This window comes from Diospyros lotus, chromosome 11 (genome assembly GCF_014633365.1).
Source record: "Diospyros lotus cultivar Yz01 chromosome 11, ASM1463336v1, whole genome shotgun sequence".
NCBI classification, from domain to species: Eukaryota; Viridiplantae; Streptophyta; class Magnoliopsida; order Ericales; family Ebenaceae; genus Diospyros; species Diospyros lotus.
In genome coordinates, this window is record NC_068348.1 from 11335010 (window position 1) to 11349974 (window position 14965).

A 14965-nucleotide genomic window follows, 5' to 3' on the forward strand; every position below is an offset into this window, starting at 1 on the left:
AACCACAACTGCCTTATCATCCTTTAACAAGGAGCATCGCCACACATCTTGTTTTCACATCACAAGATATCAACCAATCGATTCACAATCCTTTTTCTACCATGGCAACAAAGCACTTCCACGATACTCCAACCCTCTCAGAAATTTAGGTCTGGCTCAGGCATAACCTACAGCATACCCCAGGTCTTCGGCGTCTAATCGTCTCCACCGCAGACAGGTTACTCCACATAGAGGGCTGCAGTCCCTCCTGTGAATTAACCGTCTATAACTAGTGGTCTTTAGCATTAGACCGGTCAACGATAGGCATCAACCGTAGCGTTATTCCCATGCTAGACCCGTTTCTTTTTCTCGGGTTTCTTTTTCGAACACCTCGAGATGCTAAAACACCTTAACATCCCCCTAAACCGCTTCAACACCGCTTATTACTCACAGCTAAGTTATGGAATTGACCATAGCTTGGGTCATCCTTACCGCATCTCACAAATCTTCAACCCCTGACCATCTGCATAATCACTAAGTTGCCCCGTGCTTTAGGCGAGCCAACACCTGGTCATCTTTACTGTGTCACTCCCATACATTGGCCAAACACTGGTTCCCCATCGTGTTGCCCTGTGCTTCAGAGAGTCAACACCCAATCATGTGTCACTCCCATACACTGGCCCAACACTGGTTCTCCATCGTATTGCCCTGTGCTTCGGAGAGTCAACCCCCAATCATTATTACCGTGTTGCTCCCGTACACTGGCACAACAACAGTTTCCAACAGCATGGCTCAAGTCCCACTCTGATCTATTTCGTACCCCGTAATGTGACTTTTAGCCTTCCAGTTACACCTCTAATATCAAACCCGGCATGACTACCTCGCCACGCTCGTAGCCACTATCCTTACCAGGCTTCCTACTCGGCAAAATCTATCGGATCATTACTGCGTTCCGCGATTCTTCCTTAGGACTACTCTAGATGTCTTATCTCTTACAGGAGACTATCGATTTCACCTAACCAACCCTCTTAAGGTGCTGCTCCAGATCTTTGGCATCTGACCATCACCTGCAGTTCACTAAATTGCGCAGGCCCATGGGCCACTTGCCCTCAACACGAGTCAACTCATTAGTCCTCTGCCACATGGTCCATAACATCAGATCTGTCACAACGAGCCTTGCACCCATAGCATCAAAGCTACTTAAACCCTCCCCGAACTATGATGGTTCCACCACCCTCGACCAAAACCATCCTACTTGGTTACCCTTGCCTTGATAACCTCAAGCTCACACTATGAGCCTCGCTTCTCAAGACTCTGCATCTCTTACCGCTTAAGAGACTCTCAAACTACTTCACCTCTTGAGGCATCATAATCTTACCCCACAAGATCATGCCTCACGGCCTTCAATCAATATTTGAAAGCTCCAACTTTCCATGACAATGGATCCAAATCCATCCTGATTCATTTTGCCACCCAGCTCATCCTAGAGCTTGATTATCTACGATCTCCCAATCCACAACCGACAAGCTGAGCCTATCTCAAGCTCTGACACTCATAACCATAGAGCATCTACCATTACCCTCTAGGTAAATCGAGACCTCCCGTCTCTTCTTGCACACTCACGTATGCATTCAGTCACTATGCTCGACCTGGCCTTTTCGCACGCCTCGCTCGAGCTCCCATGACTTGGAATTTAAAATTCGGGGCCTCTACATTGCTCACCATGCCCCTGCCCACTTGGCATCCGAAGTTGGCATTTCCATCGTGCGCATAGCCTATGGATGTCCTGTTGCCACAACTCATCTCCCTAGGCCCACATACCCGTTCATACCCTTCAATGGGTGACCTCCGTGTCTCCCATCAATGGTCTCGTGACCTTAGGCGTCATCACAACCCCAGGTATCACAATGAGGGTCTATTCACCTCTCATCTCCTGACCTTAAGTGTCCCACCAGACCCCAAGCATAACGGTCTTTTGGCCCTTCACAACTAGGACTTCTAACCCAATGGCTGTGACACCCGTAACTTACTTACATGCTTAACAATAAATAATAATATTCGAACGAACTTTAAGGTTTAGCGCAGAAAAATTGGAGAAACCAGACTTCTATAAACTTAAGTAAAGTTTAGAACATAATAAAAATTCAAAGCACGTTTTGTGTAAATATAAAGTTTAACATGGAAACATGGTTTCAACAGAAGAAACGAAGACTTCGCGAAGATGCTTTATAGCAATAACATATATAAAAATATCCGGAGCTTAAAGCCAAACTCATACTTCCTTGAAATTAGATAAAAATCCAAGACATGCTTTATGGCATACATATAAGAAAAGATCAGAGTTCAACCCCAAGAACTTTGTTTCAAAAGGAAACTAAAACTTAAATTCTTGAAAAATTCTTTTTCATTGATCCACCACGCTCCACGTCCCGATCTCCTCATTCATAATCACCTGGGGGAGAAATATAAGGGGTGAGATTACGCAAATCTCAGTAAGTATAAGAGAACCATCATATGTATTTAAACAAGTCATGACATAACATAACATATCATATGGAGACACGAGAGGTTCCACCAACTTGCAGGGGTAAGAACCCTCGTGCGTAGCGCTACCGAGCTCTAGTCCCGAAACTTGCGTGAACATAACATAACATGAGGGACCACATAACATAGTTCATGGACATGCTTAAACATCATAAATAGTTCATAATGTACTTACCTCAACTTGGTTTGATGAGATTTGAATGTTTAAGGCTTCACCTTTACACCTCTCAATATGGCATAAACTTAGCTTCGATTGATTTGGAATACCCAAAACTCACCCAAAGGTCCTATTTATAGAATTATCCAACAAATCATAACCTGCCACGTGTCATGTAATTATTTGGGACTCATCATGACTCCCAAGTGTTCACATTGCCAAATATCCTATATAATCATTTCTATCCATGTGTTCTTATCAAATGGTGCCATGTGTCCCATATAATCATTTATATCCATGTGTTCTTATCTTATCTTTGTAATGACTAATGGAAGCTTGCCATGTGTCCTTGATATTTTGAACCTCACATGCTTAATTACATTTTCAACACTTCCATCATTACATCTCATACGATTTAATTCATTTTTCTACATTTCCCATCATTACTCCACATGGTTAATTTATTTTCTACATTTCCCATCATTACTCCCACATGGTTATTTGATTTTCTACATATCCCATCATTACACCTTTAACTAGTTAGCTATATTCGGTTACTTTAACTATTTAGTTTGAGATATTTTGATGAGATATTTTTAGGTTTCAAGAATTGCACCTTGGCCCAAAATTTTTGGATAATTTGCACTTAAGCCCTTGCAAGTTAGTCCCCGGGCTATTTTTTAATTGCATTTTAGCCCCTGAAGAAGGATAAATTACGCTAATACCCCAAGATTTTAGGTAAATTACATTTTTACCCGAACTACAATATTTACAATTTTGCCACTGGCTCAAAAACTGATCATTTGTCTCAAGGTTTCTATAATCCCTTGAAAGGACATATTTCCTCAAGTATTAGAAGCTAAAAATCCCAAGTATTACATTATATTTCAGTTTTAAAATCTTGGGCGTTACAATGGCTCTCACACGCTTATCAACGCATGCTCAACTTCTTAACCCCAGATCTGGATTCCCCTGGATTCCAGCTCGACCCACTTAGGATTTCCATCTCATACAAACACCCGCTAGGGTCCATTTGCCACACGCCTATCATTCCCAAGGATAGACCTCGACTCATCATGAAACCAACTAGGGTCTACTCATACCCTAGGCACATCCCCTCTGGGATCATCATAACAATACGATCACATCGCATCACATACATTTAGCATCCTGACTCCCTTCAGAGTCCTTCCGGATGCTACTTACTTCATGCCGTCATTGGCCATGACATACAGATGCCTTATAGGCACACTCTCCATAGAGCCTCACTGACATCTCATCTCCTCGAGTCCCGAGCTAACTTCCACTTTAGCTCACTCTATTTCAACGCACAAGCCTTACAACACCACTTCCAAGGGATAACTCTATTCCCTCGAACATGCTCGGCAAATCCCTGGCATAGGGACGCTCCACTAATCCCCTCTCGGATTAGTCATTCTTCGACTTCGTGTCCCCACACGAGCCTCAACACTTCAATCCCAAGGAGTTCCCATTCTTAAAACACTTCATATCCCTGAAATGTCACATTCGGATTTTCTTGATACTAACACCCACACTCGGGTTTTCGGTTCCTCATTGCTCAACCCGTATTCCTCTCATAGGTATATCATCTCAATCCAGGGTATTTTCTCATCCCTAGAACAGGAATATCCAAACATACCATTGCAGGCCTCAATGACTTGACCCAATCCCTTAGGGTCCTCAGACCACATGTCCAACTTTTGAGATCATCAATCAATCTCACATCCAAACCTTGAGATCACAATTAACTGTTCTCGACCCCAATTCAGCAGCTAGGATATTTCAACTTATATCCGAATTCATACCAGACATCATCGACTCACTTATATCCGAATTCATACCAGACATCATCGACTCACTTAATCGACCATACTTAGCATTCCAATACGCTAGACATCCCCACTCATATAGCTAGCTATGCTCTGATACCAACTGTAACAATCCGCTCCCACTTACGGGCGCCACTGGTAAATAATCGACCGGATTACTCACCCGACGAACCACAACTGAAGGGTTGGACTATGTTTCAATAGGAAACGCCCTAGGTGGGAACTAGGCTTCGTCCTTCCCTTCGCTCCACTCAGGAATCGGTCCCAACTCAAACAAGAAAAACTCAGTGGACCAAGACCCGAAACCCGAGTGAGCTTCACTTCTCTTCAGCTTGCCCTGCAGCAAGCCAGAGGTGACCCAGGCACAAAGCTAGCATAACAACATTTCGTTGAGTATTGGGGATTTATGAAAACATACCTCGCTGGTCTTTACTCGGTCCGAACTTGGCTTCAACAACTCAAGCCACATATAAATCACGCAGACTCACAATCATCTATCCCATTGATGATTACAACAATTAGATACATCTACGCTCAATAACATATACATTTACTCACAAGGGTATACATATACAACGCCCCCTGGCTATATAAAAGCAATAATAAAATACATAACTCGGGCAACACAGCTAGTTGCCACAACGGCCTCCCGGCGCCATCCCTGCTAGCATCCGGACTTACATCATCTACACATGAGGTAAAACCTCATGAGTCATAAAGACTCAGTAAGGGTGCAATGCATGTAAATATGGATATAATCATGTTTATGTATGTCAAATGCATGCAAATGAGGCTAGGCCCACTCATCCTCACAACCCATTAAGGCTTGAGGCATCAACCTATCAGCCCCCACCACACTAGTCCTCCATATGGCCATAGGTCCACTAGGTCTTGCATCACACAAGATATAACCACTACATGCCAATGTAACATAAAAATATTATCAAACATATTTACCAACTTGCAAGGCTACCTCCACATGGGGCCGTCCCTTACTTGGCTCGAAGCCTCATCCCTGCCTCGGTGAGAATGCCAGCCCGAACTCCGAGCTCTTCTAGGATCACCGCCTTCTCGTTCGAACCTAGAGGCAAACACGCAAAGACCCAACTCCATTAACATCCGGCATTAACCCAATGCCCTCGATTTCGCCACACATCGCAAAATCACCATCAACACTATCTCCAAACAACCAACCACGGCATACATCAGCCGTTTAATAATTTCCAACCACCCCGACCCGGGGTTTAATCCAACAAATAATCATTCTACATTAACTCTCTCAATGCAAATAATTTGGGAAGAAAATATTAATTTACCTCGACTCATCTGGAGAGAAATTCGAAAAAAGCCTGCACCAACGTTGCCTCCTGAGCTGCTATTTGCGCCCAAAATCTCATTTTCGAGTTTTCGACACGCTCCTCAAGCCTCGAATTAATTTCTGGAATTTTTCCATAATTTTATGGAATTTCTTCCTATTTTTCCCCATTTTCCAGAATTTTTCATTATTTCCTTTTCTTTTCTTTTTTATTTCTCCCCCCCCCGCCCCACTGTTCATCTTTTTCTCTACGCCTCACCCCTGTGCGCGTCTCCCTCATTCTTCTTCAACCTCAAGCACACGCCCACGCAGCCGCCACCAGCCATCGCCGCATGGCCCGCCGTCGGCCACCGCTGTAGTGCCGCTCACCGCCTCCGACTGATCTCGACCACCCCGCGAAAGCTGGCTATCGGCCAGCCTTGAACCAGCCTCATGCAAGCCTCAATCATTGCCATTGACGGTTGCTTTCGACGCTAAATGATGCCGCAGGCACCACTGGCCGACCTGAATACTGCACAACCGCAGCCATGAGCCGCCTCCGTCATCGCTGGTTTCCCTTGTGCGCTGTAGCTTCCTCGCGTCCACCATGGCTGACGGTTAAAGCTCTTAGTTGCAGTGCTGTCTCGGCCTTCCTCAGTGCGTACATTGCCGGCCACCACCGCAGTTGCTGTTGCTACTTCTTCGTGTCCCCATGGCCGATCGGCCTTGCTTCTATCGATCACTACAACAGCAGCTCAAGGTTGCTTCTTCCATGACCGAGCTCGGCCATCGCTCTCTCGCGAGCTCTCCCACTCGGTCTCGGCCTCTCGCGATCTCTCTCCCCCTTTCTCCTGTGTTTCCCGAGCTCTCTCTCGGCTTTGCTCTCTCATTGCCATTTCAAATGGTAGAAATGGAACATAGGAAGCTTCCTTGAAGCTTCCTCTCACGCGAGAGTACTTACACATATATACATATATATATATATAGATTACATATAAACCCTCTAAAATCTCATAATTCCACTTAAGGAATTAATAATTTCACTTGAGGATTTTATAATTACACTTGGGCTCTCTCAAGATTTTAATTAATTACCCCAAAGCCACCAAAACCTTAATTCACCAAAATTAATAATTGACTTTTATTCGATAAAGCCAAATTTCGTCCTTGCGCCTGCACGGGACCTTAATTTGACCCGAAAACACGTAAGGGTTACCTTATTCAGAAAATCGAACCACCCCTAGAGTCCCCTCAGCTTCCAGGAGGTCCCTTCTGACTATTCGGTATTTGCACCCACTCGAGTTTATACAGAATTTATTCTGAAAATTTTTTCCGGTCGGATCGTCACCAGTGTCACTATTCTCATCTCGAGACGCTCACCAATCTCATGCCCTCTTTCTTGGACATCCAAGTCCCGGGTCACTCTCGGGCACCAATTCGACAATTTTATTAATTAATTTCCCGAAACCGACTCTTGGGCTTCCCGGACCACCCGAGGTCCTTTCAAAATAATCAAAAATTATTTATTTTTAATACCACGTAATACCGGGTATTACACTTAAAAACATTGAAAACCTTTTCAAAGGGGTTTCGAAACATACATAGAAACATGATAGATATTCAAAATGATTTTCTTGAAAGCACAATCCACAGCATGTATGCATCACAACTTATTTACATAAATGTAAATAACGAAGTACCCCCTATTTGGATTCAATAAAAATATCTAGAAAATCAAAATCCAAAACAATAGGAAAGTAGATTTTGGGTTTTAGTACAAACTCAAGATTTTGCGATTTTACCATCTCCAAAATATATACTTTCTATTTAATGAAAAATTCATTAAAAATCATTTTAACACTAATGAATGTTAGATATCAAAATACCGGGAGATAGTTTTCTAAAAAAAAAACATTTTCTTATAGGTCTCCTTATAAGGTGCTAACCTTCCAGACATAGTTAAAAACAGGGTTTTGAAATGTTGATATTGAAATTGATATATGTTGAAAATCACACAATTGACTCATGACTTAGGGATTAAATCAATATATATTTTTCATCATTAAAACTAATGTATAAAAAGTACAACAACAAGGTGCGCGGGCGAGGCCTTGCCTAAAGCAGGTGCGAGGGTGAGCGGGCATGCGGGGGTGCATGCGCCCCGCAGCCAACACATGCTGCCAGCACCCAGCTGGGCCCTATGCGGCCCTAGGTGCGCCAGCAAACCCGGCCAGCCATTTTTTCTTAAATTTCTAAAAATTTTGGGATATTTGGACCATTTTGGAATAAATTTTGGGCCTTGGAGGAATTTTGAAATAAAGGGATTTTTTGGGCATTTTTTGGGAAAATGTTGAATTTTTGGAAAATTAAAATATATGAGTTTTCCTCGAAATTGGAAAATCAATGGGTTAGCTTGGCTTTGATGGTAAAGGAAGATTTTCGAATTTGAATTATATGGAGCCCGATGGAATATTTGGAAAAGAAGAAGAAATAAAATAATAAAAAGTGATTTTGGGTAAATTAAATGAAAATTAATTAGAAGTGCGTGGAATTCAAAAAGCCCAAATTGATAGTTGATTTTGGGGTTGAGGGAAGGGAAGGATGAAACCTAGGTCCCATCTAGGGCGTCTAGTGTTGGAACATAGTCTGCCTTTCACAAATGACCGGGCATGTGAGCAGTTCGGATGATTGTTCATGAGTGACACCTGTGAGTGGGAGCGAGGCGTCACATCTGGGCACATAGGTGACTTTAGCGGTGACTAGGGCCAAGGCCACGATGGAAGTAGAAGTCGAGAACATAAGGGTTTGGCTTGAGCAGGCCTAGTTAGACAGATATCATAGCTAGCACCGGGTTGTTTGCCAACTTTTGCTTCCTTGGCGAACAGAACGCCCCCTTAGAGGAGAGGTGGAGATGGAGTCTCGTGTGCACTTGCCTCTGCTTCCAGCCATGGGCCCTATTCATGAATGAGAGATTCCTCTCCTGCACCCTACTAAAGGGGGGCACGAGATTCAAGTGCATCCAGGAGTGCTTTACATGGACTCAGTGATGGAGCCGTTAGAGTTAGTGCCCTAATGCTAGATTTAGATGGCGTCTAGCATATGTAAATTGGGACTAATGATGTATATCTTGTAAATTAAATAAAATACATTTTTTTTGTATTTTATAGTCATATCTTCATTCATACCTCTCCAATTTTTATATGAATAAGTCCCTAGATTTCTTAATAAAGGTCTTATTCTTAAGTGTTAAGAATATGTGATAAAGACCCTTAAATTTAGGATTTCTTAAAGTGATTCACAGTCCTTAGATTTCTAAGAAAGGGAAAATGATTAATTGTTAGGGACTGCCATGTGGGCTACTACTTTTGATTAGTATGAGATACTAAAGATAAAAGATGGTAAGTCACATGCCATAATTCATGAGATGAATATAGTAGATAAGTGGGTAGATGTTAGTTGAACATCCACTGAATGTGATGCAAGTAACAGATCACATGGCTGAGAGGATTAATGATCTGTTATTGGCTTTGATTGTGTTACTAGTCCTTAAACCGAAGGCAACACAGTTTTCTTGTATGTTGGTGTTAAAGATTTTTCATTGTTCGAAACCGCCCGTATATCGCAGTGGGAATATTCCCTAAATGGTCTACGTATAGTAACGTACAGAGGCAGGTGATTGCTAATAAGATCCATTGATCTCAAGCGTAAGGGGAACACTTATGTGATTAGTTATGGTTTGTGATTGTTTAAACCCCTGGTCAAGGTGCATATGATTGGAAAAGAGTTTCCAATGTTGGAAAGAGTTTCGAAGTGTCATCTCAATCACACCATGTTGGATCTTGGCATAGTTATTGAGTTCTATGAGTTTGATTAGTCCATGGCTCTCACTCTATCAGGATGTTAGTTAGTAAAGGGATTATAGTACGTGGGAATCGAAAGCCCTAATAGGCTCACTTGAAGTATGATTCATTACTGATAGGATCGTCATGAAAAAATACTAGTTGTAACTCAGGACTTCTTGCGGTGCATCAAAGAGATGGAGAGATCCTTGTTGTAGATCAAAGTGTTGATTGACCTCAAGTTGTTGACGTGTCCTGATTGATATAATGACACCAAAACCCAAGAGTGGGTGAATTGGTGTAACGACCCGCTCCCACTTACGGCCGCCACCAGTAAATAATCGACTGGATTACTTACCTGACGAACCATAACTGAAGGGTTGGACTATGTTTCAATAGGAAACGCCCTAGGTGGGAACTAGGCTTCGTCCTTCTCTTCGTTCCACTCAGGAAATGGGTGCCAACTCAAATCAAGAAAACACAGCGGACCGAGACCCGAAACCCAAGTGAGCTTCACCTCTCTTCAGCTCGCCTCATAGCAAGCTAAAGGTGACCCAGGCACAAAACTAGCATAACAAACACTTCGCTGAGTATTGGGGATTTATGAGAATGTACCTTACTGATCTTTACTCGGTCTGAACTTAGCCTCAATAACTCAAGCTACATATAAATCACGCAGACTCACAATCATCTATCACACTAATGATTACAACAATTAGATATATCTAACGCTCAACAACGCTTAGATTTAAGCACATGAATACATATAAGTGAATACAGGAGATTACACAACAACACATCTCGGGTAATAAGCTAATTTCCACAATAGCCTCCCGGCACCATCCCTGCTTGCATATGGTCTTGCATCATCTACACATGAGGTAAAACCTCTTGAGTCATAAAGATTCAGTAGGGGTGCAATGCATGTAAATATGAATATAACCATATTTATGTATGCCAAATGCATGAAAATGAGGCTAGGCCCACTCATCCTAACAACCTACCAAGGTTTGAGACATCAACCTATCAGCCCCCACAACACTAGTCCTCCATATGGCCACAGGTCCACTAGATCTCACATCACATGAGTGTTAACCACTACATGCGAATGCAACATAAAAACATTATCAAACACATTTACCAACTTGCAAGGCCACCTCCACATGGGGCCATCCCTTACCTGGATTGAAGCTTCATCCCTACTTCGGGCGAGAATGTCAGCCCAGACTCCGAGGTCTTCTAGGATCACCGCCTCCCCAGACGAACCTAGATGCAAACACACACAAACCCAACTCCATTAACACCCGGCATTAAACCAATGCCCTCAACTTCGCCACACATCGCAAAACTCACCTGACAACAACTTCCAATCAACCCCACTCGAGGGTTCAATCCAACCAATATTACACAATTTATTATCTCATTTAACGAAAATAACTAGGAAATAATTTACTCAATTTACCTCGATTAATTCTGGAAAAGACATCGAGAAAACGCTCCTCGGTCCCTAAATTAATTTCCAGAACTTTCCCTATTTTTTCTGAAATTTTTGGCTATTTTCCCTTAATTTTCTCCTTTATTTCCAGAATTTACTTTATTTTATTTTTATTTTTTTTCTTTCCATTTCTTTTTTTTTTCTCCTTTCTTCTCCAGCTTCCTACGCGCACTGCTCCTTTATCTTCTTCGCGCGGCCGACTTGTGCACGCACCAACCGCCGGCAGCCACCGCTTGCCCGCGGCTATCGCCGGCTGCACCCCACGGCTACGCCACCACCGGCCTGCGCCGCCTCCACCGCAGCTGACCTTCTCCCTACTCGCACCAGCCACTGCCATGGCTGACCCAGCAGCTTCAAGCCACCATTGTCGATCTTTTAGCCGCCTTCGAGCACCGCCTCATGCGTTGCATCAACTGCTGCATGCCGCGATTGCCGTCAGCCGCCTTGACCAACTACCCGATACTGCTGCTTCCTCGGCCACGGCAGCTTCCAACGCTGCTGATACCAGCTTTGATGATACCACCTTGACCAGCTCTGATACCTAGGATCCTTGACTTGTGGTAGGGTTAAACAACCAAGGTAAGGCCTAGCATGGGACATGATTGTAAAAGCTGAAATGGGGTAGAGAATTGAAGAAGAGTTGCTTAGTGAAGAGTTCCCTGGTATGGGTATGAGACCCCTACTAGCATGTAATATCGGTCAGAAAGGAAGGCCAGAGTAGTCTGTGTGCTTATGCGGAAAGCTCCTGGTTGGGAGAAGGTTGTGGCCCGAGCGTGGTTAAGCTTGAGGTGAGATTGTAATGGTGCGTGCATCGCAAGACTCGAGGTGGACTCAGGTACTGCACATATGATTGAAATGTGAAATCGCCTAGCATGGTGTTGGGTATGTCAACTATGCATAATCATATCGATAAATGAGGGTTGGCTGATTAAGGTAGAAGACCATGTATGAAATGGTCGAAGTTGGCTAGGTGGGAAAATGGGAAGTAAATTGTAAAGCGATGCTCCGAGGCAGAGAAAATTCATTAGGAGATGGATATCATTGCAGTAAGCATGACCAGCTCCTCGACGCTGCTGCTTCCTCGGCCATGGCAGCTTCCAACGCTCCTGCTAGCCGCGGCCTCCTCTTCTGATCTCTCTCATTCTCTCGATCTCTCTCCCTCTTACAATCTCTCACAGTCTTGCGATCTCTCTTTCCTGCTCTCGACTCCTCCCTCCCGAGCTCTCTGCCTTTGATTTCAAATATCAGAGAAATGGAGGAAGCTTCCTGGAAGCTCATGAGCACCCGCCTATATACTTATATATATGTATATAAATTACATATAAACCCTCCATAAATCTCATAGTTCCACTTGAGGAATTAATAATTGCACTTGAGGATTTTATAATTGCACTTTAACCCTCCAAGCTTTAATTTAATTATCCTTAAACCACACCAAGACTTGATTTCTTCAAAAATTAATAATCGACTTTACTCGATAAAGCCGATTTCGTCCTTGCGCCTGCACGGAACCTTTATTCCACTCGAAAACACCTAAGGATTGCCTTACTCAGAAAACCAAACCACCCCTAGGGTCCCCTCAGCTTCCAGGAGGTCCCCTACAACTATTTGATACTAGCACCTACTCGGGCTTATACAGAATTTATTCCAAAAATTATTTCCGATCGGACTACTTCTAGCGTCATTATCCTCATCTCGAGACGCTCACCAATCTCTTGCCCTCGTCCTTGGACATCCAAGTCCCGGGACACTCCCTGCCGCCAATTTGATAATTTTATTAATTAATTTCTCGAAATTGACTTTTGGGTTTCCCAGACCACCCGAGGCCCTGACAAAATAATCCAGCTTTATTTATTTTCAATACCATGTAATATCGTGTATTACATTCCACCCCCCTTAAAGAATTTCATCCTCGAAATTCACTTCACCATACTTTCCTGCCCAAGACAATCACATTCTCAGGCTACTCTCCGAATCCCCTACTCGAGAATCTCGTAGCTAAACCACTTTTCAGCCTTTACCTCGGGCTATACCCACCTTAAGGCTTCGCCTAGGCTTTTGGTCCTCCACCTCTTGAGGACATTTACCAACCGAATACCGCCTTGGCCTCCAGCCAAATCGCACCACTGGTCGCTGGTCATGCTTACTACAACGATATCCATCTCCTGATGGATTTTATCTACCTTGGAGCATCGCTTTGCAATTTACTTCTCATTTTCCCATCAATCGAAACGAACTCTCTCAAACATTGCATCACTGATTAGTCTACCACGATTTTATGCTGATCACATATGGCAACGTTTCCCACTGCCACTCACACATGGCCACGATTTTATGTTGGTTCAACCAGCAACGTCTTAGCATTGATCATTAGCTGCAATGTCTTTTCTAGTGCCCACCAGACACTCTGACACCCATGCCACCCTGGCATACCGCCATCAATTCCAAGCATGCATAGTTTGAGTCGATCCTCATGGCAACCTCTCATTACCGAACAACTAACCATGCTAGTACTACACGAGAAGCAACCATTTGGCCCACCTAGCCAACTTCGACCATTTCATACATTGTCTTCTACCTTAATCAGCTGACCCTCATTTATTGATATGATTATGCATAGTCGACATACCTAGCACCATGCTAGGCGATTTCACATTTAAATCATATGTGCACTACCCGAGTCCACCTCGAGTCTAATGATGCATGCACCATTACAATCTCACCTCAAGCTTAACCACGCTCGGGCCACAACCTTCTCCCAACCAGGAGCTTTCAACATAAGCACATAGACTACTCTGGCCTTCCTTTCTGGCCGATATTACATGCTAGTAGGGGTCTCATACCCATACCAGGGAACTCTTCATTGAGTAACTCTTCTTCAATTCTCTACCCCATTTCAGCTTTTACAATCATGTTCCATGCTAGGCCTTACCTTGGCTATTTAACCCTACCACGAGTCAGGGATCCTACCATTGCGCTTAAAGGCTTGGAACCATTAACTGACCCTCGTCATCACCCACGGTGCATGGCACAAGTGATTGGCTTATTACCATCTGCACAATCACTTATTGCACCGCACCTGTAGGATGACTCGTGCCTTTGGTCCATACCATAGCAAGCTAACATGGTTACACCCCCACTCCTATAGCGGTCTTCTAACCAAACTCACTTGCCCAGCTTCATTGTTATTTGGACCTTTCAAAATCTGCCATTTCTCAACAAGGCCTTATACTCTAGAGGCACGAAACCTTTCAGTCATCATAAATTAGGGTCATTCTCAATTCGCAAGAGACACCTAACTTAAACCATGCATAATAGTTACCTTTGACTTTCCTGACAACATCTTTTCCCTAACAGCGACAATGACACCACCATATCATCTCAAAAGACTCGCTGCTCCTTGAATCTTACTGGTCATTGCAACCAGCACGACCCCACTCTTAGGCCGCCTTCCTCATATCACTTTGCTATGCTTATAGCAGCTAGCTAAATCCCTAAGAGACTCTGGCTTCTCTCGGATTTCTTGTACACTTTGCTACAGCCAGCTCACACCACTTAGTGAGCGACCATATGGGCTCTAACACCACAACAGTTTCACTAGCCGAATTCCTTTCACAACCATTAACCTTAGACACAAGGTTAATTCGTCATCAATTGCCCATGCACCAGGGCATTCGCCTAACTGTATTAATCACAACTATCAGGTGATCTCATCACTTAACACCATCTCTAGAAACCAATCTCGTCCCATAAGCTCTTCCTTCGAGCTCTCTTCACCCACTGGCGACTTCTTAAATTCTCCCACTT